The 25,820-nt window shown below is 41.2% G+C and overlaps 1 long non-coding RNA gene across 3 annotated transcripts in view; it reads left to right on the top strand.

Moving 5' to 3' along the window:
* The window catches only part of LOC309843476, an 80,390-nt gene extending 55,351 nt beyond the window's left edge, over positions 1-25,039 (top strand). For 2 of the 3 annotated variants that reach the window (XR_014300150.1, XR_014300151.1), the window contains exon 3: positions 24,815-25,039. This is a non-coding gene — a long non-coding RNA (uncharacterized lncRNA). Of the gene's footprint in view, positions 1-12,690; positions 12,861-24,814 lie in introns of those variants that run through there. The other variant, XR_014300152.1, reaches the window with a different exon arrangement.
* Positions 25,040-25,820: the final 781 nt, after the last annotated feature.

Genomic DNA, 25,820 nt, shown 5'->3' with positions numbered 1-25,820 from the left:
TTTTATTTTTAATTTTTTGAAGAACTTCCATAGTGTTTTCCATACTAACAACCAATTTACAATTACACCGATAGTGATTTTTTTTGATAAATAGCCTTTCTATCAGGCATGAGGTATTGTCTCATTGTGGATTTGATTTGCCTTTTTCTGATATTTAGCAATGCTGAGCATCTTCTCATGTATCTATTAGCCATTTGAATGACTTATTTGGGGAAAAAATAGTCTATTCCTGCCCTTTGCCCATTTACTCAGATTATTATTTTTCCGTACAGATTTATATGAGTTCCTTCTGTGTTTTGGATATATACCTCTTGTAAGATATGTGATTTGCAATATTTTCTCCCCTTCTGGAGGTTGCTTTTTCATTGTGTTGATCTCTTCTTTTGCTAGGTAGAAGTTTTTTAGTTTGTTATAATTCCACTTATTTATTTTTGCATTTGTTCCTTGTGCTTTTGGTAACATATCCAAAACAATCACTGCCAAGACTCTTGTCAAGGAGCTATTTCTTTATGCGTTCTTCTAGGAGTTTAATTGTTTCAAGTCTTATATTTACATCTTTAATCCATTTGAGTTCATGTTTATGGACATTGTAAGATAATCCAGTTTTATTCTTTTGCATATAAATATCTAGCTTTTCCAACACCATTTACTGAAAACACTATCTTTTCTCCATTGAATATTCTTGGTTTCCTTGATGAATATTAGTTAACAATATATGCACTGGGTTTCTGTGTTCTCCATTCTCTTCCATTGATCTTTTTGTCTCTTTTTATGCAGTACTGTATGTTTTGATTAGAATATTTTATAATATAGTGAGACATCAAGAAGTGTGACGCCTCCACATTTCTTCTATTTTGTCAGGATTTCTTTGGCTATTAAGAATATTTTTTATATATTGATTCTTTAGCCTGCAACTTTAGCAAATTTGCTTATTAGTTCTAGCAGAATTTGGTGGAGTTTGGGGGGATTTTCTATATGTAAGAGATACTATCACCAGCAAACAGAGGCATACTTACTTCTTCCTTTGAAGAAATTTGAATGAAATTGATGTTCAACTGCAGGGTCATAGGGAAGTTCTATTTTTAATTTCTTGAGGAATCTCCACACTGTTGTCCAAAGAGGCTGCACCAACTTGCATTCCCACCAACAGTGGAAGAGCGTTCCCCTTTCTCCACATCCCCTCCAACACATGTTGTTTCCTATCTTGCTAATTTTGGTCATTCTAATTGGTGTAAGGTGATATCTCAATGTGGTTTTAATTTGAATCTGCCTGATGGCTAGTGACGATGAACATTTTTTCATATGTCTGATAGCCATTTGTATGTCTTCATTGGAGAAGTGTCTGTTCATATCTTCTGCCTATTTTTTGATATGATCATCTGTTTTGTGTGTGTTGAGTTTGAGGCGTTCTTTATAGATCCTGGATATCTACCTTTTGTCTGTACTGTCATTTGCAAGTATCTTCTCCCATTCTGTGAGTTGCCTCTTTGTTTTCTTGACTGTTTCCTTTGCTGTGCAGAAGCTTTTGGTTTTGATAAAGTCCCAGAAGTTTATTTTGGCTTTTGTTTCTTTTGCCTTTGGAGACATATCTTGAAAGAAGTTGCCGTGGCTGATATCGAAGAGATTACTGCCTATGTTCTCCTATAGGATTCTGATAGATTCCTGTCTCACGTTGAGGTCTTTTATCCATTTTGAGTTTATCTTTGTGTACGGTATAAGAGAATAGTCGAATTTCATTCTTCTACATATAGCTGCCCAGTTTTCCCAGCACCATTTATTGAAGAGACGGTCTTTTTTCCACTGTAGGACCCTACAATTGCACTACTGGGTATTTACCCCAACGATACAGATGTAGTGAAAAGAAGGGCCATCTGTATAGCAGCAATGGCCACGGTCGCCAAACTGTGGAAAGAACCAAGATGCCCTTCAACGGACGAATGGATAAGGAAGATGTGGTCCATATACACTATGGAGTATTATGCCTCCATCAGAAAGGATGAATACCCAACTTTTGTAGCAACATGGATGGGACTGGAAAAGATTATGCTGAGTGAAATAAGTCAAGCAGAGAGAGTCAATTATCATATGGTTTCACTTATTTGTGGAGTATAACAAATAGCATGGTGGACATGGGGAATTAGGAGAAGGGAGTTGGGGGAAATTGGAAGGGGAGGTGAACCATGAGAGACTATGGACTCTGAAAAACAATCTGAGGGATTTTAACTGGTGGGGGGGTGGGAGGTTGGGGAAACCAGGTGGTGGGTATTATAGAGGGCACGGATTGCATGGAGCACTGGGTGTGGTACAAAAACAATGAATACTGTTATGCTGAAAATAAATTTTAAAAATTTAAAAAATTTTTTAAAAAGAGAAATACATCAAAATAAATAAAAAAATAAAATTACATTTGCATTTAGATTACCTAAATAAACTAAGATTTGTAATAATAAAAAATATATTGTAATAACATTGGATCGTAACAGAAGGTAACCACCACTTTCTGTGATGAGCATTGATAATGTATAGAATTGTCAAATCATTACATTGTACATCTGAAAATAATATATGTCAACTATACTTCAATAATGAAAGATGAGAAAAAAAAAGAAATTGACGTTCATCCTTCTTTAACTGTTTGTTAGAATTCATCAGTGAAACTATTTGGTTCTGGGGTTTTCTTTGTCAGAAGGTTTTTTATTATTAATTCAATCTTTTTATTCTTTATCAATCTATTCAGGTCTTCTATTTCTTCATGATTCAGTCTTTTTCTTTTAGGATTTTTTTTTTTTTTTTTTTAAAGAGAGAGCAGGGGAAAGGAGCAGAAGGAAAGGGAGAGAGTCCCAAGCATACTCCACACTAAGTAAGCACTGAGCCCAACCTAGGGCTCAATCTCACAACCCTGAAATCATAACCTGAGCTGAAACCAAGAGTCAGTCACTTAACCAACTGAGCCATCCAGGTGCTCCAATGATTCAGTCCTAACAGGTTGTATGTTTCTAGGAATTTGTCTATTACTAATAGGTTGTCGAATTTATTGGTGCAAAATTGTTCATAGTACTCTATTTGAATTTCTGTGACATTGGTTTTAATGCCTCCTCTTTTACTTAGAATTTAATTTACTTGAGTTGTCTTTTTTTTTATTAGTCTAGCTAAAGCTTTGTTGATTTTATCTTTTCAAAAAACAACTTTTAGTTTTGTTAATCTTTTCTATTGTTTTTATATTCTCTATTTTATTTATTCCTGTTCTAATCTTTATTATTTCCTTCTTCCTCTTACCTTTGGGTTTAGTTTATTCTTCTTTTCCTAGCTCCTCAAACTGTAATGTTGTGTTGTTTTTTTGAGACCTTTCTTTTTTCTTGGTGTATGTGTTTATAGTTATAGACTTCCTTCTTAGAACTGCTTTTGCTATATTTCATAAATTTGGTATGTTGTGCTTCCATTTCCAATTGTCTCAAGGTATTTTTTTTTAAGATTTTATTTATTTATTTGAGGGAAAGAGAGTGCAGGAGGACAGGAGGGGCGGAGGGAGAAGCAGACTCCCCACTGAGGCAGGGAGCCTGATGCAGGGCTCAGTCCCCGGATGCTGGGACAATGACCTGAGCAGAAGGCAGGCACTTCACTGACTGAGCCACCCAGGCACCCTATCAAGTTATTTTTTTATATCTCTTTTGATTTCTTCCGACCATTTTCTGACTGTTTTGTAGATCCTTTGTTCCTTACTTCTTGTTACCTTCCTTTGTGATTTGATGACTATTTGTGGAGGTACACTTTGATCTCATTGACCATGTTTTATGTAACATCTATAGGTTTTTTTCTTTGTGGTCACCATAAGCCTTACATGACATACCTTATAGTTATAATGTTTTATTTTAAAATGGTAAGAACTTAACATGATAGCATATAACAACTTTATACTTTTATACCTCACACACACACACACACACGCCTCACACTTAAGATTATTGTTACATTTACATATGCTGCTGGCTGGGTTCCATGTCGGGTGAGCCTGCTGGTTGGCCTCTGCAGTCAGGTGGGGCCACTATCTGGGCTCTGCAAACACCTCTGGTCAGGGTAGGTCACAGGTTATGTTTGTTGGCAGAGCCATGCCTATGGTTCAACACCACCATTGGGCAGAACTTTGGGCTGTGTCACGCAAGCACTCCTTATTGGGTAGAGTCTCAGGCTTTGCTTCCTCACCAGACGGTGTCTCTGGGTGGATTCTGTATTCAGTAGGCCTGCACATAGCGTCATATGGAAGGGTATAATCATAAGATGGACTTTGCAATCAAATAGACCACTGGCTGAACTCCACTGTTGGGCAAGGTTAGACCCAGTGTCTCTGATTGGGCAGGACCTCAAGCTATCTCCTAAGGTTAGATGTGTCTGAAGACTATGCTCTGTGGTTGAGCAGGGTCACTCTCTCCAGGATCCCTGGCCAGGTGAAGCCACAGCTCTGCTCTGCAATTGGGCATGTTCACTGGGTGGTCTCACTGCCTGGGTGAGGTTACAGACTGTGTTCAGCAATCAAGCAGGGCCATAGGCTGGGCTCCAGAGCTTCCCAGGGTCAATGCTCGTGTTCCCTTGTTGTGTGGGACCACATGCTTCATGCAACAGTTGAGCAGGGTTGCAAGTTCGACTTCCTGCATGAATGGGTCTGTCAGTTGGGCTCCCTGGCTGTCCAGGCTCCATGGCCCAGTTTCCTAGTCAGACAGGACTGGTGGCTATGCTCAGTTGTTATGCAGGACTGTAAATTTGCTTCCTTTCCCAGGAAGTGCTGTCAAACAGACTCCACAGCCTGTCTCCATTGTCCAGGGACTCAAATCTGGCAGAACTGATGACCAAGCTCCCTGGATAGATAGAGCTGCCCGCTTGGCAGAGCAGCCAGCTAGGATCTCTCTTCAGATGCCACTACAAGCAGGAATGCAGTCTGCCTAGATCTGAGCACTGTTTGCTGTAATCTCTGCCTCCCTTTTCTGTCCCCATCTGATCCCCAGGTGTCAAGCCATGCATGTTCCCTCAATGATCCCCAAGAGGCACGACCGGTGGTGGGGGGCCTTCTAGGAAGCATCCATAACATTGAGGCACCTGGATTCCACCTTGGGCTCTCTTTTTCCCACTGGAGAAACCATAGGCCCATGGCGGCCCTCTCTGTGGTAGTGATGGCCTGGGGAAGGAGCAATGCGGTCAGTGTGAAATCTCTCCTCTTACTCTTCTAATGCAGTCTTTCTCAGTCTCTGTGATTCCAGGTGGGTGCTTTGGCTCCAGCTCAGCTTCTAGAGTTTTCACCCTGGTGTCTTATCTATGTATGGTTGCTAGTCAGTCAGTCTCCTTATGAGGGGGACTGAAATTGGGAACAACTTGTGTTGCCATCTTCTCAATTGCTCTTGAAAAAGGACAGAAATAGAGAATCAAATCACATCAGATTTAAGTGAAAATCTCAATGATAATGTTGCAGTTGCCATGGGTAATATTCATAAGTAAGGGAAAGCTGGAAGAATAATCTTGACATCTTGCCTCTAAAAAAGAAGGTAGATATAACAGGACAAGTAGTAAGAGTAACCAGTGGGGGCGCCTGGGTGGCTCAGTGGATTAAAGCCTCTGCCTTTGGCTCAGGTCATGATCCCAGGGTCTTGGGGTCGAGCCCTGCATCGGGCTCTCTGCTCAGGGGGGAGCCTGCTTTCTTCTCTCTCTCTGCCTGCCTCTCTGTCTACTTGTGATCTCTGACAAATAAATAAATAAAATCTTAAAAAAAAAAAAAAAGAGTAACCAATGGAATGTTGTAAGAGGAGTATAGTATTTGACTCTGAATGGCATGCACCGTCCACATTAGACAACATAGGACCTTGGAGCCACAAGATTTCTAGTCACAGTCCCATCTCTCCTGGCTGTGTGACCTTGAGCCAGTCATGTAATCTCTCCAAGCCTAAGATTCCTTGACTATAAATGTAAAAGAGTGCCTGCCTTCCATATTAGCTGAGAGGATTAAGTGACATAAAATGTGCAGGGAGATGAGCTTGTGTCTTGACCCGCATTCAGACATTCACCAATCTTCAGCTCCTTCCTCCACACCGAAACATCTATGACAGGCTCTCAGAAAATTGCCAGAGATGTTTAAATCACCTACTGTGCTCACACATATAGCCAGTACTGCGAGTGGAGTATTTATTGGTAAATGGATTTTCCTAGCACTTCTTTCTCATCTTTTCACTTCTTGATCTGACATTTCAGCTTCATAGGGAAAGCTAATGGAATTGCTGATTGCCACATACATAAAAGTTGGTGAATATCATTTCTAATGTAGAACTGCTCTAAAGCAAAAAAAAAAAAAAAGAATATTTTAAGCACATTCGACTTTTCCCCTGACTAAAGCACTGAGTAAAATCAGTGTGGCTGTATCGGAGTGTCGACTTCCCAGGGAGTACGCGTTAATTTTAAGCGGAGGGAAGCAGAGAGGGGCAAGTGATGTGCAACATTCAAACATTTGGATCTGGTAAAATATTTCAAATCTGACTGTTTGAATTGTAAACCCTGAAGGCAGGAATGATGTCTTTTTGAATCTGTACAGCCCCAAGGACACCGTTCTTGCTCTATAAACATGAAATAAAATAGTAATATTCATAGTTTGCCATGTACATTTCTTAAAACCTCCTGAGTCGGATGCATCCAGTTGGGACTCTTCCTAGCAGCTACTTAGAAAATAATTTCTAAGAAGATCACAGAAAGTTCTTTTTTTTTTTTTTTTCCAGAGTTTGTTGTTTCAGTCATCCCCCAGGAATAAAGAAATCATTCATCCAGGGAGCCTTGCTGAATTGATCACAGGTGCTATCAGTTGTCCATCTCTACTTTCTCTGGACAGGAATCTCTCTCAGCTGCTTTCCCAGAAACTCATCCAAATGAAAGATTTAGACTTATCCCTATTTCCCATAAAATAAACATTACTAAAAGTAGCTTATCTTTCTATACAGTACAACTCTGCTAATACGCAATATCCTGTTATGAGATAATGGGTCCCCATAACCAAACTACCCAAGTTCAAATCCCAACTCTTTTCATCATTACTTGGATGACCTTGAACAAGTCCTCTAATCCTCTGTGCTTCATTTCTGTGTGTATAAAATTAGGATGATACTATTACGTACATCACAGGGTAGTTAGGTACTATGCTTAAAGCATTAAGAACAGTGCCTGGCACAAAGTAAGGTCTATATAAGTAATAAACACTTTTCTACAAGCCACAAAAGGCTGGCTAAAGTTTAATACAAAGCAAGACTTCTGATACCCATCTGTAACAGAAATCATTTAGTTAAACCACATCAGTCACAAAACATCCAGCAACACAGTCCTTCCATTTGACCTCCCCATCTGCCAAGACCAATAAGTAGTCAAGACAATGACTATCTAAAATAACTTAATGACAAGTGTCAACTCTGACATAGAAACTGTTCATTCAGAAACCTGCCTTATTCTCTTTGAAGGAGTTGAATGCAAGCAAGTTGAATGTCTGTTGGGGGAAAAAGAGAGTCAAAAGAATATCTCTGACAGACACCTGGGTGACTCAATTGGTTAAGTGTCTGCCTTTGGCTCAGGTCATGTTTCAGGGTCCTGGGATGGAGTCCTGTGTTGGGAGCCCCAGTCAGTGGGGAGTCTGCTTCTCCCTCTCCCTCTGTCCCTCCCTGGATCATGTTCCCTCTCTCAAATAAATAAATAAAATCTTAAAAAAAAAATGCATATCTATGGTACTAACCTCTGAGGTCAGCTCTTTCAGTGAAACACAGAGTGTCTCATAGAAGGGATACCAAGAAAGCACTGTCTACGCCACCTCACTCTCATCCACACCCAAATTACTCACTGTCTCCCAATGTATCTGGTGTTTCGTGTCTGTGGCCCCCATAAGCAAAGCTCCATCTGCCTCAAACAGTCCTATCACTCCCCGCCATCCTGTACCCACAATAAACTCTATTCAGCTTGACTCAACAAAATTGTCTTTGAAATATTTCCAGACTCCCAAGCAAATCTGGCAGTTCTCCTCTTTAGATTCCACATGAACTAATTTACCCTCAGCTTCCTTACTATTCACTCCACTTGTCTCTCCTTGCTATTGAACGCTAAGATTCTGAAAGGCAAGGATTGTTCCTGGTGCTCCTTTATATCACTAACCTCTAGAAGAATGAAACATACAGAAAAGGAGAGCAAGAACACTCAATGATTTAATTAAGTCAAGTATTGGTTGGGAGAGGAAGCTTGAAAAATTGAGAACTTAAGAATCACACATGTATGCACAACGCTAGTTCACCCCTTAACAATTCCCTGAGGTCTAGTCCTACCAGGAGTTCTCCCCAGATTCTCAAATCACTTGATGAACCAAAACAGTAAGAGGAGAAGTACTATAAAGTTGGAAGCTAGAATCCTGAAACGTTGAAATTTATCCCAGTTCTGGGAACTGGGAACTCCTTCAGAAAATCAGGGATATCAGCTAAACACTGTTTTGATTCCCAATGAAGAAAACATACCATCTGGAAGTGAACCTCGCACGCAGAAGGTCTGACTTGAGCACAGCTTCCTACTGGTGTGTGTTGACAGTGAGAAGAAGAATAAAGGAAGTGTGAAAACATTAATTTTTGCAAACTATTAACCGAGGAACATTGAGGCAAAATTTAAGGAATAATTTCTATACTCTATTCCACTCTGTACCTATTTGCCCTTGCCCAAAGTGATTTCTTTGCTCCAAAAGAATAGAACATTCCATTTGTTCAATTAGTTGCTTTAATTGTGCCAGGAAATCAGACTCAAGTACTATGCTCATATCAGAAATATATATATCTTACAAAAGTTAGTCAAAAGCACTATATAAAATGTATCCCGGAAGCCCTTTCTCAGATTCAAATCTGTGCAGAACTTATTTCAATAATATATCTCAACAGTGACACCTATAGATGAATTAAGAAATGTGTTTGTCATCTCACTGGTAGAGAACCCAACTAAGCTCTTTTTTCAATTCCAAAGAAAGCATTCCTATTGTACTTTCACTGTTTAAGTCATGTACTGATTATCAATTTGCCCTTATTTAATCTAGCTGAAGTTTGGATTTTTTTTTTTCTGAAATTAACTTTAAAATATTCCAGAAAGTCAAAGGCACATCATGCATTTACATTTGGGTCAAACTCATTTTCATAAATAAAACAAATAGCAGGAGATGATTCACTGTTTGTCCACTTGAATGTAGGAAGGATAGACTGTCTGACCAAAGCTAATCCACCTTAAGATAAACACAATAAAGAAAATTGAGGATGAAACCAATTCATCAATCTAGTGACAATTGCAAGGTGTTAGGGAAAATAGAAGATGCCTGACGTACAGCCTCTCCAAAACTAGAATCATTTTAATGAGGATAAGCAAGGTGAAGATTGCACGCTCAACTGCTTACACTTTGTTACTCAAATCATAAGGACCTATTCAACTGAATCACAACATAGAAAACTGATTAATTTTATATTAGCCCTCTTCTCAGGTGGTCCAAAAACAAAATCCGGGAATCTTAAGTTCTCTGAATAAATCTGATTATGTTTATCCTTTCTGTTCAGAGCTCTTTTGTGACTAAGTAAATGGCATTCACTTCCCACATCATACCCGTGACATACCCAACCCCACAGTGCAAACAGGACCAGCGTTATGCCCATACACAGTGTCTGTATGACTGTACAATTAGCTGAAAATACAATTTCAAACAGTAGTTTCTACTGAATTGAATTTCCATCTTAGTAACAACAACAGCAAAAAAAAAAAAAAAAACTACATGTTACTAATAAAGAAGTATGCAGAGCAGTGAAACATGTATCCTAATAAGACCTTTAAAAAAATTCAAAATCCAGTCTACATTGAAAGTGATAAAAATCAAAGCTAAAAAAGAAAAACTAAAGTGCTACTATCAGGTGCCACCCCAGGTGGGGGAAAAAAAATGGAATTCGTTTCCCAGGATTAACCACCTAAGTTCATGCATGAGCATGCAAAAACATTAAAGTCTAAAAAGGCTGGAACAAACACACTGAAAACTAATCAATGTAGTTCCTGGCAGGCAAAGAAACATTAACAGTAATATAACAATGATAGCATGGGGTAGTGGAGAGAGAAATTAACTAGAAATCTGAAGACTTGGGTTCTGGTTCATTTCCATCTGTGGTGGATGACCTTGGAGAAAATGAGTGTCTTTGAATAAAGCTCTAAATTTTTATTTCCTTACCTGTAAGAGCTCAGAGCTGACCTCATGTAACTCTGCAAGGATCCACAGCCTTTTGAAGTCATGATCTTCATTGTCATCCTGTCCATCAAATACACTATCGCGACTGCTGTTAGAGAAAGCATGGTGTCAGTCTGCTTCCAAAACTGGGGTCACTGTTATTTAATTGAACACAAATGTCAAAGATCTAGGGCCAATTTCATCTTTCAAAAGTAATCTACAAAAAAATTAACAATAACAGAATTGGGGGTGACGAGCTAGAATTGTTCTAAGAGCACATACATCAACTTCTCCGGTTGACCTCTGTACGCAATCCATATTAAGTAAGACTTAATTTTTTTTTCTGAGTACCAAAGTAGTAAGATGTTTATTTTTAGTAAATTTGGAAACTTTCAAAAAAAGAAAAAAGAAAGAAGAAAATTCATCCCCACTCCAACTTATAGCACTGCCCCCATCAAAAATAAAAAAAAAAAATGCCATTAGCAAATTGCCATTTTTAGTAATATATTTTTTATTTTTGTGAAGTCTGTTTTCTTTCAGTAAGAATCATATATTTTTTAAAGATTTATTTATTCGTTTATTTTGAGAAAGAGAGAGAGAGCACATAGAGAGAGAGAGGGAGAAGCAGACTCCACACTTGAGCAGGGAGCCCGATGTGGGGCTCAATCCCAGGAGCCTGGGATCATGATCCAAGCCAAAGGCAAATGCTTAACCAAATGAGCCAACCAGTAACCCCAAGAATTGTATATATTTTTAAAGAGGTCATTTATTGATTAACCCATCCTGTCTATTGTTATGTTTCACTAAATTATCTTCATGCAGCTATAAAAAAGAAGCGGCCTGAAGTGTTTCAATGAAATCCCTAACATGCTGATTATAGACATTTCAAAATAAAAAGAAGTAAAAAGGCAAAGGATTCCCAATGTCTGAATCGGGATCCATTTCCCACTTAGCAACAACAAAACAAATCTACGTGCTGTTAATAAAGCAGTATGCTGAGAAGCGAAATGTGCGTCTCATAAGACCTAAGAAGTGGCTCTATCAGTGCCCCGCTCATGAAGACCTTCAGAACAAAGGTCATTAGGGACTGTAAATGTTCAAGATTGTTCTTTATTACTTTTACTTTTTGATAAAAGTCACCATCTCCCCCCATTAGAGAAGATCATAGAAAGTTTGAGCATCAGGCCCCCACAGGATGCGAGAAGGAATCAGAACAGCATGAAGTGCTTTTGAAGCCAGTTGGAAACCCCCAAAGTTAAGCTCTAGTAAAACCTTAGGCAGATTGATGCCTCAGGGTTTGTCATGACCCAGGACAACTCTGTGAAGCCGTCTTCGCATGTCCCGTAAAGGTACCGCTTTCCAATATTCCCTCTGCTCCCTGCGCTTGCTTCCATGGAGGCGCCTAGTGAACCAAATTGTATCTATTTGTTTACCTATCCCAGAACTTGTCTATGAACCCCTAAAGCAGCAGGGTCCATATCCATCTTCTTTGCATCGCTAATAAACACCTACCACTGAAGCAAAGCTGGTGGTTAAATTAGTGAACAAATGAAATTTGGCCATTTCACGGTCACCAGATGACCATTCAATAAATCTCGGTTCCGCACTCAAAAAAAAAATCACTGGAAAGCACTGCGGATCTTCAAAGAAGCCCCTTGAAGAGATGAAGAGGGTAATTGCATTGCAGATCTCATTTGCCTGACTCCCTGAGAGGCCCCACGATCACAATATCTTCTCTCTGTTCCCCTTCTTTTCCTCTCCCAGTTCTCTCCTTTGCTCTCTCAAAACTCCAGCCTCCACCGGCTGGCCCCATCTGGACCTCGCAGGAGTTACCAAAATCCTGAAAATCTCCTTAACTTTGCTCAGCACCAATCAAACTTAACTGACACTTAGGTGAACACAACAAAAAATGCAGGCTTAGTAGCCTCCTGAGAGCAAGGGATCCCTCCCCCTCAGAAGCGGGCTGGAAGGAAGGCTATACATACTTAAGCATTAATATTATTATCCTTGTCACAGAAACAAAATGAATTAATGATTTCCTGGACTGTCTCTGGGGATGACCTCAATGCCTCCGTCCCCTGATCCTTTTATCTTATTATATTTCCTCCCTGAAGTCTTCCCTCCTTAGAGCCAGAACTGTCATCTGTAAGTAATGGGCCATGTACACAGATCCTATTCTTTCAGTGAACAGAGTTGGGGGCCTGTTTCTGCCCCCACTCCCCTGTCTCCCACAGGGTGCTCAATGTCTGTGTGTCATCCCTGAACAATTTTCGTCAACTTGCTCAGATCTTGCCTGAGGAGAAGGGGGGCTGGAGCGGAACCGTCTCCTTAATGGGATTTTAATGTGATCTTCAGCAAACTAATCTTATTTAGATATCATAGGAAGCCATGTAATCTCATCTGGGCACTCTGATTTCCTACAGAAAAAGGAAAGCTTTGTAATTCATTTTCAGCAACAGGAACACTTGAATAAAATCTGCTTCCGGAGGTTAAATGAGCAGACCAACAGCTGCAGCCCAACACCTATATCCATCTCACTGACTGGGACAACTGACAACAAAATGACCAGTACGAAGACTGTTTAAGTAAAACCAATGCTAAGAGCTTACGCCACTGTCATACGCCTCCTCTTTTGGTGCCAGTGTTTCAGAGTCACATGCTTATCTGTGGAGGGACTGAGCTGGGATCTGAGAGGACTTGAGGCCCTGGCATGGTTCTACCTCCTGCACACCAGCTGAGCCCTTGACTTTAAACCTCAGTTTATTTTCTGGAACTGATGACCGAGTGGCCTGGTTTGTGACATGCAGGCACCCACGGTAGGCTTATAAATAGCTACTCCTTCAAAACAGTGTTTTTTAAATGTTCTTCTGAGGTGTGGTTGGATGAGTGGCTAGAGACCACCACCAAGCAGAAGCCCCAATATGGGGAGTGGGGGCAGCGGGGCTCACTCTCACCATGATCTCCAGCAATTCAGCTCTGGTCCGAAGCATGTGTAACCCACTCTTCCTAGAAGGAGGACTGGAAAATACAATATTTTCCATCTCACCCAGAGATGTTGTAATACCTTTACAAATTGGCTCCCTGGAAACCCATCCAAATACCATATCCTTAATCCAGACTGCCTACTTCAAAAAAATATTTGGAAGATCCTTTGCCTTACCATCCATCAAGCTGAACAAACTGTTACAGACTGAATGTTTGGGTTCCTCCAAAATTCACTTGTTGAAACCTAAGCTCCACTGTGATGGTATTTGGAGGTGAAGCCCTTGGGAGATGATTAGGTCATGAGTGTGGAGTCCTCATGAATGGAATTCATGTCTTTATAAGACAGACCCCAGAGGGGTGACTGGATGGCTAAATGGGTTAAGTGCCAGACTCTTGATTTCAGCTTGAGTAGTGATCTCGGGGTCGTGAGATCCAGCCCTGCGTTGGGTTCTGCACTGGGCATGGAATCTGCTTTGGATTCTCTCTCTCCTTATCCCTCTGCCCCCAACTCTATCTCTCCCTCTCTCCCTATCTCTTTAAAAAAAAAAAAAAAAAAGAGGGAGAGAGAAAGAGAGAGAGACCCCAGAGAGCTTCCCTCCCCCTTCGCATGTAAGGACAGTAAGAAAACAGTTGTCTCTGAACAGGAAGTAGACTCTCACCAGACACCAAATCTGCCAGCACCTTGACTTTGGGCTTCCTAACCTCTAAAACTGTGGGAAGCAAATTTCTATTGTTGTTGTTTGTAAACCACCCAGGCTCTAGTACTCTTGTTATAGCATCTCAAGTGGACTATGACCATCTTTAATACAGCTCCCTCTTCTTTATACATATGTCTCTTGACCTGAAGTATCTATTTCTTCAAAACAGGGATTGTGATGACCCATCTCTCTACTCCAAGGGCCTAAAACAAGACCTGGCACATAATAAATATTTGTTGCTTAATGAAGGTCTATGCTGGATGTTTGCTGAACAAAAGGATGAATCTTTGTATCATGCCTGAAGTCTACAGACCTAAGGATGATCTTCTTTAATTCTTACAAACACAAACACACAGAAGTAAGTACTATTTTCTTTTTAAAGACTAACAAAGCCAAGGCTCAGAAAAGATCTTTCGTACAACACACATCTTGTAAATGGACAGCTGAAATTTAAATCCTGACTTCTCTAATTCCAGAGTCAAGTTCTATTCATTTTACTACTATTTTTCACCAGTTTTTATATAGTCTATGAATTAGAATTAATATTAGTAGACTCAAGCATGCACCATTGGTTTTGTTAAAATAAACATTAGTTCTTAGAACTTCTCAACTTTATTAGATGCCACAAAGTAAACATACAATTCATCAAGACTCTGCCCATTTGCTGAGGAATTAAATCAGTCATATCTACTGAGGTATCTTCTTCCCCTTGAACTTCATTTTTTTGTTAAGGAAAATCTTTCATTAAAGTAAGATTTTCAACCACATGTGAGGCAAAAAGGAACCACCCCCCACATACGTGGTAAGATTTTAAAGAAACTTCTACTTGTTCTCAGAATATCCCTAACCACTCTGTCTTAGCTCAGGTCTTTAGAAACAGATTCTGAGGTGATAGTTTGTATGTTGGAGGACTAGGGGGAGTATGTTTGGGAACAGCACCTGTAAGGCAATGAGGGATTAGTTGACCAGAGGGAAGAGTTAACCATGATACAGTTTCAAGAAAGACCTCAGCAGATTCTCCAGGGAGCTCTAGAGCTATATAGCATAGCCCTTCCAAGTTGTTCCCGGTTGAGGTAAGAAGGCTAAACATTTATACCCCAGCCTCAACCAGTATGAAAATCAAACAGCGCCCTTCAAGGGGCATGAATTTGGTTAAGGCAACTCCAAAAGGGTAAATACAGGGCCAAAAGGACACGGTTTAAAGCTATCAACAGCTGAGATTCTCAGCATCTGAGTAGTGAGCATGTCCATCATGAGAGAGGGACTGGGTAGTGTAGCTTTCATTCCGTCATTACATGTGGACCTACTTGCTTCTTCTTACAAGTTCACCCTAGTTGAGAATAGTTCCTCCAGGATTCAAGCAGGTTCTGTTTCCTGGGGATACTTTGGGAAGGAGGCTTGTGGGATGAGCCATATGTCCTACTGTTATACCTGCTCTCCATGCCACACGTGAAATTCATTGTCTCAGTTTTCTATTACTCATTCTAGATTTCTGTCATCATTGGTTAGCACCCTACTGGTCTGGGTGGCTTATATAGCGGACTGATAGACCCTCATCCCTGAGAGATCTGAGCCCCTAGTCACTATACCTTTCTCAAGTTCTGTGTACATACATTTATGTCAAGTTGGGCAAGAGATTGCCAAGAGATGCCCCAGTGGATCACCTGTGTGACAAACTCTCTCCCCTGTCCGCACTGTGGAACAGCAGCCCTGCCTCCTCCTGACCATCAGGGTCAATGATCCCTGCCTGGTCATGATTCTTTATTTACCTGCTGACCTCTTGGCATGAAGAGTCCTAAGTAGATAAGTAGCAACCTTAGACTAAAGCTTAATGGACTCTTAACAGCATTTCCCCTGCTATAGGCATTATCTCTCTGCAACCATGGACAATAGACTTATGACCTAAAGGAAAAAGACAAGAAACACAAACTCCCCAACAGGGTCACCCTTCTACCTCTACCCTTATTTCTCAGCCCATGCAATCTTTTCAAGAGTGGGGTATTTTTTTTTTCGTTTTGTTTTGTTTTGTTTTGTTTTAGAGTATATTCTCTAATGCTCAGCTGCTCCCTTCAAAGTCCATTTCATCCTTCTACCAAACTGGCAACTTCTGGATAGTGTGCTATGTGACATGCCTGGAGGATCCCAGGACTGTGTGCCTACTGCTTCATCTCCTTTGCTGTAAGGAGATGTACCAAGATTACCTTGGGTAATCTTATGTAGATCCCCTGTCAATGGATAACACATTCTAATTCCTTGAGTTCTAGTTTTGGCTGAAGCACAGGGTACAGAGAAAGAAAAACCATATCCAGAATATACGATGACAGCCCCCCCCCACCTCTGCCAAGAAAAATCACTGTCCTTCTAGGGTGAAGGGGTTCCAACATAATCAGTCAGCACCAAGTGGCTGGTCACTGTCCTTAAGAAATGTTGTTACAGCAGGCGCTCAGGACCCATCTCTGTTGCAGGAAGGCTGAACACTTGGCAGCAGCATAGTTCAATCAGCTTTGGTACAAGAAAGATTATGGGATGCTGGCCTTACACACAACCTTTCCCTCCCATCATGCCACGCACTAGTGAGTCCATTGTGCCGGCATTAGAGTGGCTAATGACAGAGGCTGGCTGACATGAACTAGCCAAGACTACCTCTTTCTTTGGCTCTTTGGTGGCTTTTCCATGGTGGATACTCACTGATGACTTTAATAAGGCTTTTAAGATCACACTTTGTGCCCACTCCCATAGGTCCATCCACATGCCTTCACCCTCCTCACCTTGCCATCTTTCTCATTCCAGATCCCTGACCAAGAAACCAAGATATTCACCTAAGAGTTTATGTATGCTCTTACCTAGGTCAATTCTATTTCTAAACAAGGCAGTTGATCTGGTGCAGCACCCAAATCTTTGTTCCTAAAAAGTTTCCCCATTGCTCTGTTTTTCAGGGAATGCCTCAAATGGGGCTGAAGGGTAGCATTAAGTTCATTTTCAACTTGTACCTCTTGCCTCTAGGAACACCATGTTCATTAACCATCTCTAGAACTCTCTTTGGGCTGTGCCCTGCTGACCTTGCCACTCATTACAATTTTGCTCACTTTGCTTCTGATTGTCTCCACCCAGCCTCTATTATTTAGGATCCAATCAACCCCATTGCAGTCAGGGAGGCTGGTTCTATAACAGCAGCCCCTACCATCTGCCCTGGACTGATCTTGGTGCTGCTGGTCTCCTCTCAACAGGGTGGTCCTAATTGCTTTGCTAAATGGAGTGTCCCTGCAGTCCCTCTTAATACACGCACGCAGCCTTCCTTCTTTTCATAACATATCCATGCTAACATGTCCCTTTTCTCCGCACCTTGTGATCCTTTCTTTTATTGTCTGCCACCGCAGCTCCAACGTTTCTGCTTCCCATTGCCTAGTCCAAGCATCCAAGAGTCATCACGGCGGCTTGTTAGCACAGTCTCCCAGGGTCCTCTTCTGTATCATGGGAGACATAAATCCTGGATCACAGGCGAATGCTCTCATTTTGATCAATTCTCCCTTATCCAACTTCATGTTTTATCACCCCCTGATTGAACACCCTCAGGATCCAATTCCATGCATGCTATCCGGGCTCCCCAGGTATGTAAATAGCCAGGACCTGCAGTGCCTTTTTTTCCCCCTCAGCAGACCAAGCATCTCATTGGCCAAGTTATGTAGTAATTTGACAATAGCTATGGGTCTGGTAGCCAAGTAAGGGATGGAGTTTTATCATGAGGGTCTCACATGGTGTCTGGCAGTCACTGCATTGTCTTAGAGCAAAAGAGCACTTTTCTTTGTTTTTTGTTTTTTGGGTTTTTTTTTTAAGATTTTATTTATTCTTTGACAGAGATCACAAGTAGGTAGTGAGAAAGGCAGAGAGAGAGGGGGAAGCAGGCTCCCTGCTGAGCAGAGAGCCCGATGTGGGGCTTGATCCCAGGACCCTAAGATCATAACCTGAGCCAAAGGCAGAGGCTTTAACCCACTGAGCCACCCGGGCGCCCCTGTTTTTTTGGGTTTTTTAGAGAAAAAAGACCAGGCACATGAGCAGGGTGGAGGACAGAGGAAGAGAGAGAATCTCAAGCAGACTCCCCATGAGAAGCACAAAAAGCCAATGTGGGGCTCAATCTCATGGCCCTGAGATCATGACCTGAGCCCAAATCACACTTAACCAACTGAGCCACCCACATTCCCCGCTTGCCTTTCAAAGGAAGAAGTGTGTCACCTCTGCAAGTCGGAGGGTGCTGGGGGAAGGACAGTTTCAAGTTTCTCGAATGCACTAACCCAGATACCACTGTCTCAAGTCTCAAAGTCTCACTCTAGCCAAACCAGGGTCCTGACTTTGGCATTAAAGACTTGCCAACTTTTGAATTTCACCTTCTCTGAAGTCCCAGGCCAGGCCTGCACCTCCACTTTGTCTGTTCTCCAGCTACCAGAGACTCAGTGTCTCTTAAGCTACCAGTGAGGCCTTCTTGCTGTCCTATGTGGCCCCAAATTGGTGATGAGTCACCTTCAGCCTTTTGTTGTCCCTCAGTGCACTGACAGCACTTAACCAACATCCACCTGATTCTCTCTTCCTTGCATTCACTGCTTCTCCGGTACCTTCCAAACAGCGGAGCTAGGGCAGCAGCTAGTGCATTCCTAGCTCATGACATCTCATCCCAGTTTTAATCCTTTTAACTATTGCGTGCCCTGGGCTCCTCCTTGCTAGCCAGCCAATGAGTGGTCTAGTTCCAAAGTAGCACTTAAGAGACTGCTTCCTAGGACCTTGTCAGCTATCACCTGGCTCAGGTGAAAGATTTGCATGCGGCTGTCTTAATGGAAGGGTGTGCTCAGCAACAAACCCCCTGTAGAAATGAAAGAGGGAAGTCAGGAGAGCAGAGAGCAGTTGAATTGCCCTGCCTTGGTAATGCAAATGTCAGCCGAGCCCAGATGGAGCTCAAGCTTGACCAGGAGGAGAGCCCTTCACACTTGCCCCTCCACGTGGCAAGGCAGACTGGTCTTTGTATTTCTGGGTCATCTCATTGAATGTGCCTAAGGCACAAACTTGGGCAGGGTAGCTTCTGTGGCTTTTGGAGAGGAATGCAGCCCCCAGAGGGGATGAGTGGCCAGAGCAGAGGAATTCCCCAGGGAGGAATGAGCTCCTCAGCGCAGAAGGGGGATATACATGGCGCACTATCCTTCCACGACACCATCCTTTGCTTTAAGACATTCAGGATATTTTTTCAAGTGCAACAGAGAGAGAGACTTGCAGATTAATAACCATAACACCCCAGATCGCAGTGGTGTGAGGGATTAAATCCAGAAAAGAGTGAAGAACTAAGAGATAGGAGATAGATCTGGCAAATTTGAGTAAGGAGAGAGATGAGACACATTATGGATCCTGCAAGGCCGCCTTTAAGGTACTCCAGCCTGGGGGTGCCTGGGTGGCTCAGTGGGTTAAGCTGCTGCCTTCGGCTCAGGTCATGATCTCAGGGTGCTGGGATCGAGTCCCACGTCAGGCTTTCTGCTGGGCGGGGAGCCTGCTTTGCTTCCTCTCTCTCTGCCTGCCTCTCTGCCTACTTGTGATCTCTCTCTCTGTCAAATAAATAAATTAAAAAAAAAAAAAAAAAAAGATACTCCAGCCTGGGCAACCCCGTGGCCAGAGAATGGGGTAAGAGCTCAAGGTTCTCAGAAAGGAGAAGCAGCGGAAGAATGAAAGAAAGTGGAGGGAGAGAGAGAGAGAGAATAGGGGATAAAAAGCTGTCCAGTGTGGCAAGATATGTAACAAGCTTTAAGTCTTTTTATTACATATTACATATCTTCATTTGTAGCCAAAAAAGGAGGGTAGTCAAAGAAAAGAAGGTACTTGTTTCTTGCAGACAGATGTACTTCTATGACCTATGTCCTAACTTGCTGGAACCAGGCTTACTCCAGATGAACATTTCTTCATTTTTACTGTTCTTACGTCTTCCTTCTTTCTTTCCACATCAGTAAATCTTTTTTGAGATTCCAGACTTGCTACTGGCTCTAAGGGTACCAAGATGGTGCTTCTGTCCCATATGGGCCTCACAGCCAGGTAGGAAAGACTACATGTGAGCAAATGAATCACAGTATGGTGCGGCACATTCTAGAGTGGGAAAACACTCAGAGCACCTTGGAGCGGGGTGGGGGAAGAGAAGCCTATTTGCTGCAGACTGCTAGAGTAGACGCCACTGAACCAGCTCGAAGGCGTTGACTGAAACGACCAAATTCACGGGCCATGGCTTTGTCACCTTCTGTCGTATTTTCCACTCTGTTGCTTTGAGTCACCTCAAGAACAGTGTTATGCTTTACTTCAAATGCCTTCTCTCATAACTTATTCCTTAATAGGGGACTAAGAACTTCTAAAAAGGATAACCATCTTTGCCATACACAAATGCCTTTTACATAAAATTCTAGTATAAATGACTTCTGTGTAACATTTCTACAATGATGAGAATTCTGACTGAATTCAACTCAAATCTCGGATTTTCAAATGGGAAAAACGAGAAATGGGGAGTGAGGACCCTAGAAGAGAACCCTGAGCAAAGTAAAATGAATAGCAGGACTAATACAGAAATTTTTATATAATAGCCTTGGAAGAATCCGAAGATTCTAGAACCACTGAGTTTCACTATGGTACTTTTTAGATTGACTGGAATAAAAGACACATTAGGATCTAATAGGACCAGGTCCACATGATCTACCATATTCAAATGCATTCTGGTATGCATTTGGAGAAAAGCTCTACGGAAACCTTCTATTCTGAGGATAAGATTTTAGGAGGCCAATCACAAACAAGTAACAGCAATTGTGCCACAATGATGTTAACACATTGGGGTTTCTTGTTCTCTCTGCACATGGATGTCAAGTGACCCCTGTAAACCCTGCCATCATGTCCTTTCTCACAGCAGAAGAAGAGCAAAGGGTTGTACTAGCCAACCCATTCCTTCAGAAAAGCAAATGATTGCCCAGAAGTGCCCAAGGCAGAATTCTAGGCAAGTCTGTGGCCATAACTGGGCCCCATGGCCATCCACAGCTGCAAAGAAGCCCCAAGGTAAATGAGTATTTCCACGTGCAGGCTCCATATTGAGAAGTTCCAAGGGAGAATGGGGGAGATAATGTGTTGGAAAGAGCTGCTTATCAGTATCAGTCACAGTTCTCATAAGTACAGTAAAAACATTAGGATAAATTTTTGAGAAACACCTATTCACCCACGGTCGGCAAAGGTGTTTAAATAACAGTTATAAGACATTTTCTATTGCAAACATTCAAGTTACTGAATTATCTCTGGGGAAAAAGTAGGATCTCAGAGTATGGAATTTGTAGAAAAGACGGTACATAAGGAAAAAAAATTACTAAATTTATGGATATACACATTAACCCTGGAATAAAAATTAAGTAGCTTCTTGAAGAAATTTCCAAAAAGGAGGCTCCTGGAAAGTTTTTAGAGAGAAAGGAGAAGTAAATGGAACTAACTGCACATTACCAACTAATATCACTCATACACAACCTTCTGTCATGATTAGACTCAATCCTAACTTAATTGAAGCCTGTGAGTACTAACTTTAAGCCTCAGAAGGTAAATGTACTATTGTATTGCAGTTAGAATTTAGCTGCAAATATTTTTTTTAAAGATTCTATTTATTTATTTATTTGACAGACAGAGATCATAAGTAGGCAGAGAGGCAGGCAGAGAGAGAGGAGGAAGCAGGCTCCCCTCTGAGCAGAGACCCCCCCCCAATGCGGGGCTCGATTCCAGGACCCTGGGATCATGACCTGAGCCGAAGGCAGAGGCTTTAACCCACTGAGCCACCCAGGCGCCCCTGCAAATATGTTTTAATTGTAAGAAGAGCCATTGGTTTTTAGCAATACACACTGGAAAAGATGAATGAGCTAACATCAATGCTGGCCTGCTGTTCTTGGTGAGATCCATGGCCACATTTGGGTTGCCACGAAAGTAAAGCTACCCACCACTCCCCCACCAGGATGCTTCCGGAAGTTTTCTCCATGGTGCTTTTCAGGGCAGCTTGAAATGACAGGATGGATGCTTTGACCCACGCAGTGGTGGTCACACCTGCTAGAATCTGAAGCCAGACCTGCTGTTCTTTTCTCTCTTTTTTTGTATTTTTTCTCTATTTAAATTTAATTTAATTAACATATAGTGAATTATTAGTTTCAGGGGTATAATTTAGTGATTCATCAGTTGCATACAAGACCCAGTGCTCATTACATCACGTGCCCTCTCTAATGCCCATGACCCAGTTACCTCATTCCCCCACCTCCTCCCCTCTAGCAACTCTCATTTTATTTCCTAGAGTTCAGTGTCTCTTATGTTCTTTTCTAACCAAATGGAGCTGACAGACCCAAAGCAACTCAGGGGTTCATGGAAGCCGAAACAATGCTGACCGATCCCCCTCTACCATCAGGATTTGCCATCCGCGGTCTGGATCTGTGAGATCTATAACCCTTGCCCTACCCCGGACTAGGGGCTCCCTATCTTCTTTTTTTCTCCACCTCAATGGAGAATTTCTCTTCTCATGTGAACAAAGAGTTCACACAATAGTCCACTGACACATTTTTAGTAGCACTAGTTCAAAGAAAAGGAACACGCTCTTAGTTTCTCTTTGGAACTGACATTTAGTCTTTAACCACATAATAATAACAAGATCATTGACATTCTCTTAATTTTATCTGCTGGATCCATTCTTTCATTTTATGAACCCTAAAATATTTATGAAGCTTTCCTCTTAAGACCAACCTCTTAAAATCCCTACGTTCTCCAGCTTCTAATTCTCTCACTCAAGTATAACCCTTAAAGGTGATGAAAGAATGCTCTAGCTGTATCTATACAGAGAACATTCTGGAATCACAATTAAACACGAGTCTGTTGGGGCTCCCTATTAGCTAACTGCTTCCAGAGGGGAAAAGAGTCCTTACATTAGACAACTTGTTGATACAAGCCAAAGGCTGATTGAATACCACGGGTGTGTGAATCAATTCATACAGCTGTAAAAAGTATTCTGATGTTCTGTAGCTAATTTGCAATTGAAAATCCATTAACAGCACAAATGGAGATGAATATTGCCAACATGGACTGAGCAGGTGTGCCAAAACAGGGATTGAAATACATTCTGAAAGTGAGGAAAAGTACTTCCTGTAAAGCTGTCCAACTTTTTCTGTCCTCCAATAAAAGACAGTGAAGGTAATTTGGATCATTCTGAGATAAATCTGTTGACAGGGATTCTAACAGGATGAACTGAAAGTAGAGAAAAAAGTATTTGGTCTCACAGCGGGAGCTTAAAAAGGAAGTGTGAATTCGTTTGTTTGCAAACAAACAAACATCCTGTCCATTTCGAGGCAATTCCAACCCGGACTCAAAAATTTGTGGGAACGACATGAAACGCTGATGTTGCAAAAGCCAGCTAAGCAAGAGGAATGGGCCAGAGTAATCATGTCATGTTACCAGAATTAGAATCCATTCAGCAAGATACTGAGCAAAAATTTGTTTTCCTTCCAAAGTGCCTTTACAGTTAGAATGAGGGCATGTTTGCCGTGTCTGTAAGCATGATTGTTCTCCAGTGATCCGATCTAGGAAAAAAAGATGCTGGAGAGAACTGCAGTGTTGTGCATTAGGGAAGTGACATTCATACTGTCGTCTTCATTTCAATTCATTCTGTGAGACTTACCGTTCCGAGAATCTGATTTCCACATCACAATATGAATATTCAAAATGCTACTTTACATATCACATATGGTTTGGATTTGAATGATTTCTCCCCAGACTAGAGGGATTTCTCTCAAGTGAATCTATGTGTGTTCTTTTAGATATTTTCACTTAAAAAAAAAGAAGTTTAGGAAGAACTTCTTAAAGTAACCCAAGAAAAAAAATTTGAACTAGATCTGAACGTTTTTCTGCTTTCTCAGATGTTTTTTAAATAACCAACCTAATGGTTTCCAAACTTTGGACTTCAATTCACTCAAACCTCAGAATCATTAAAAGAGAGATAAAACTTAGATGTTAAAATTGGAATTTGGGGATGTAAACACAGAAAACAAATTAAAAGTGAAAGTGACAAAAACCGTTAGTACCAAGCCTATGAGTGGAGTATGATGTTATTGAAATAATGATAAATATTCAGTTAGTTAACTGGAATGCTCAGGACATGAGAGGTTCTAGTTAGCTTCAATTTTCGATTATTTAGATAATCGGGACATTCCCTAAAAATCTCTTTCTTCAGCTTATGCCCATCTCTTAAAGTACCTTGAAATTGTAAGTAAATATTAACTCAGACTGTACAGAAATAAAGGAAGTATAGAAGGTCTGGGATGAGCAAGATTTTCTTCTGTAGAGTGATACCTGTCTATGTTTAAATATAACCACACCATGTACTATGAAATTATATATGGAAGGTCAGGGTAAGGGAGAACCTACCATTTACTGGGTATTTATTATGTGCTTGCTGGGTCCCTTGAAAAGCTCCTTCATACTTTAACTCATTTACCATTCCAGGAAATCTTTGAGAGAAATATTTACAAATAAGAAAACCATAGTTCAGAAAGGTTAATAAATGTTCTCCAAAATCACACAGCCAGTAATTGACAAAACTGAGCTTCTGACTCAGGTCTGCCCAACTCGAAACTCATGCCCTTTCTGTCATACTGCTGTGACCTGGGCTGTACACCTAGTTCCAACATCACTGGGGCTATCAGGCCTGGGACCACATATTTTAGCTCTAGTGGCCTTTGTTCATGAATCTATAAAATTAGAGTGTTGCTATCTGTAGCGGAAACTATTCATTGCCCCTCACTTTTTTTCATTGTGTTAGAACTCCTATTTTTAGCTAGGTACGTGGCATAAATGTGGTATTTCCCCTGGTCCCTTGCAGCTAGCTGCGGCCATGTGACAAAGACCCAAAACTACATAATTACCAATGGGATGGAGCAGAAGTGATGGACACAACTTCCAGTCACGTTCTTGATCCCTTCACTTCTTCTCGAGAACTAGAAGGCAGAGATGAAGGCAAAAAGTGCTAGGCTACCCAGACCAGCACAATCTCCTAGCATTGGTGTGGCAATAAAAGAGGAGGGACCTCGGTCTCCAAGAGGACAGAATGCCAAAGCTGTCCATGCTGCTTCTCTTGGGAACAAGATGTGAGAGGTGAATAAATCTCTGCTTGTTTAAGCTCGTGTTTGGTTCTTCATCACATCCGAATCTAAACCTAAATACTTCCAGTCACTTCCAACTTCAGATCCAAAAATTGCACATTTTTGGTGGAAGTTTTGTCATGAACAGGAAATGGCTGTGTTTGGTAATGAGGTAAACGAATAAATAAGCAAGAATTATTTTTGTTGGACTGGAGAAGTCATTTGATTTTTCTCTTGAAAGTGGTAAAAAGAAATAAACTTCTATGGTTACTTCCAGTTACTCAAAAGTTGTTTCTGTGGGGCACTTGTGTGGTACACTCGCTTAAGTGTCTGCCTCTTGTTTTCGGCTCAGGTTAAGGTCTCAGGATCTTGAGACCGAGCCTCTTGTCAGGCTCTGCACTCAGGGGGAAGTCTGTTTATCCTCTCCCTCCCTTCACCCCACCCCCTGCACACACACACACACACACACACACACACACACACATTCTCTCTCTCTCAAATAAATAAATCCTTAAAAAAAAAAAAAAGGTTTACTCTACTAACACTGTACAATTTTCTACAAAGTAAGAATGATCAATTTTATGTTGCCTATAAGTGGTGCTTTTTAAAAGTATTAAGTGATCTAATTACTGGAAGGTTTCTTATGGGTCATTTTTATAAGGCTCATTGAAAGCAAGTTTTTTTAGATTATAGTCAGTTAACCCATTAGATCCAGAACCAGGATGAAAATGTAAATCATACATGTTG

Source organism: Mustela nivalis (assembly GCF_964662115.1).
Source record: "Mustela nivalis genome assembly, chromosome: 11".
Lineage (NCBI taxonomy): Eukaryota > Metazoa > Chordata > Mammalia > Carnivora > Mustelidae > Mustela > Mustela nivalis.
Note: the sequence above shows the minus strand (reverse complement) of the source record. Positions and strands in the feature narration are given on the sequence as shown.